At 54.8% G+C, this 2,303-nt stretch overlaps 1 pseudogene; it reads left to right on the top strand.

The window, feature by feature from the left end:
• The first annotated feature begins 280 nt into the window (after nt 1–280).
• LOC149125316 (syntaxin-18 pseudogene) lies at nt 281–1,166 on the top strand (annotated as a pseudogene).
• The last annotated feature ends 1,137 nt before the right edge of the window (nt 1,167–2,303 follow it).

Here is a 2,303-nt window from a genome sequence, read left to right as displayed (position 1 = left end):
TATAAAAATCAGTAGCTGACCCTTCAGATTCACAGGTTAGACAGTGACAGAGAGAGAGAGAGAAAGGTTTTCCTTCCGTTGGTTCATCCCCCAGATGGCTGCTAAAGCCAGAGCTGTGCCAATCCAAAGCCAGGAGCCAGGCACTTCCTCCTGGTCTCCCATGCAGGTGCAAGGCCATCCTCCACTGCCTGCCCAGGCCACAGCAAACTGAGAGATTTTCTTCTGGAGCATAGGAAAGATTATATTAATGCTTACAGCCACGTTCTGTCTGACTGGCAGGATGACAGACACAGAGGAGACCAGATAGACCAGGACGCACAGATCTTCATGAGGACCTGCTCGGAAGCAATTCAGCAGCTCAGGACAGATGCGCACAGGGAGGTCCCCTCCCAGCAGGTGAAGGAGCACAGCACTGCCACTCTGGATTTCATCGAGGATTACTTAAAAAGAGTGTGTGAACTTCACTCAGAACAGAGAGTCATCCGAGTTAAACGAGTGGTGGATAAGAAGAGATTATCTAAGCTGGAACCAGAACCAAATGCAAAAACAAGAGAATCCATCGCTTCTGAGAAAGCGTCACAGAATCCTTCAAAAGACTCTGAAGAGAAACCTGCCTCTGAAGAGTTCCCAGAAAAGACTGTGTCTGAAGCGCAGCCTGACTGGAGTGCCTGGGGAGATGGCAAAGGAGAAGAGGAGTTATCCCCAGAAGAAATGCAAATGTTTGAACAAGAAAATCAGCAGCCCATTGGGGAGATGAACAGCTTGTTTGACGAAGTGAGGCAAATCGAAGGGAAAGTGGTTGAAATTTCCAGACTCCAAGAGATATTCACGGAAAAGTTGTTGCAACAGGAAGTGGAGGTTGACAACATCACCAGTTGGTGGTTGGAGCGACTGGAAACATCAAGGAGGGCAACGAAGACATAAGAGAGGCCATCAAGAACAACGCCGGCTTCCGCGTGTGGATCCTCTTCTTCCTTGTGATGTGCTCCTTCTCCCTGCTCGGGCGGCGGCGCCGGCAGTCTGCACTGGCAGCTTGGCAGGCGTGCGCCTCTGCATGTCTCTGGCACTGTGGCGTGACTGTCACCAGGGTGTCACAGAGCTGCTTCAGGGGAGAGGGGCCTGAGCCACACCTGCGGATTCCCATACGAAGCGACACCCAGACTTGAGTCCTTAGCTGAGCACACGGAAGTGGTCTGTGCAGCAGTCACTGGGCAGGGTGGGCTCGGGGAGGGGCGTTAACCACCTGACCGCGAGGCTGCCGGCCAGCGGCGGCTCCTCACTCAGCAGAGTCTGACCCTGCCTGTCCCCGGAGCTCCAGGGAAGAACGCGTCTAATGACGGCTCTCACGAATGCTCGCTCCCTTGTCTCTGCACGGCTTCCTGTCTGCCCGAGTCAGCGGATGCGCGGTCCGAGAAAATTCCCACCTGCCTTGTTCATCCAATAAATCTGATGACGGCCCTCTGTTGTGTTGTCGGTGAGTTAACAGCCCGGGCCCTCGGCCACAGTCTGCCTGGCCCGACTAAGCCCAGAACCACTCACAGCAGGTGCAGGCCAGGGCACCTGCGGCCTGCTTTCCCATCACTGGGTCTATGGAAGGGGCCACGGAAGCGCGGGCCTACTGCCCCGACCCCCGGAAATGTCATCAGGGCAGCAGCCGGTTGCAGCCGGAAACAAGGCCCGAGTCGGCTGTGTGTGCAGGGTGTGTGTACAGGGTCAGCGGCAGCAGCACCGGCGGCCGAGCGTCCCTGCACAGAGTGGGCGTGGCGAGTGTGCGGCCTCTGCTCCTGATCTCGCTGTGCCTGCGCCCAGGGCAGCACTCGCCCACCTGCTGAGGGCATGGGTGTCAGTCATCCCTGATGTCGCCAAGCGCATTCCGGGGAGCAGCAGTGGGGCTGACCGTGGCCACCGTGCCGGTCTCATTATTTGTGATTTATTTCTGACCTCAGCTGTGTGACTTTTGGAGCACCTGCCAGAGACAGCACAAACAACACGGAGAAAACGGCTGCGAATATCTTTTTTTCTATTTAATTGACTTACACATTTAGTTTATCTAACTGGTGGTTTTTGTAAACATTTTAATGTCGAGATTCAAATTGAAACGTGGTTTTCTTACAAAAAAACAGTCCTCTGGAAGAGGAGCAACCGGGACAGAACTGGCACCCCAACCCCCAACCAGGACTAGAACCTGGGGTGCCGGGGCCTTAGGCAGAGCATTAGCCTAGTGAGCCTCAGTGCCAGCAGCAATGTGACTTCTTCAAGGCTTTTGGCATAACTGACAATCTGCACAAGAGCGACCAGCACTC

This window comes from Oryctolagus cuniculus, chromosome 7, assembly GCF_051225735.1.
Source record: "Oryctolagus cuniculus isolate XC-2025 breed Fujian yellow rabbit chromosome 7, ASM5122573v1, whole genome shotgun sequence".
NCBI lineage: Eukaryota > Metazoa > Chordata > Mammalia > Lagomorpha > Leporidae > Oryctolagus > Oryctolagus cuniculus.
Note: the sequence above shows the minus strand (reverse complement) of the source record. Positions and strands in the feature narration are given on the sequence as shown.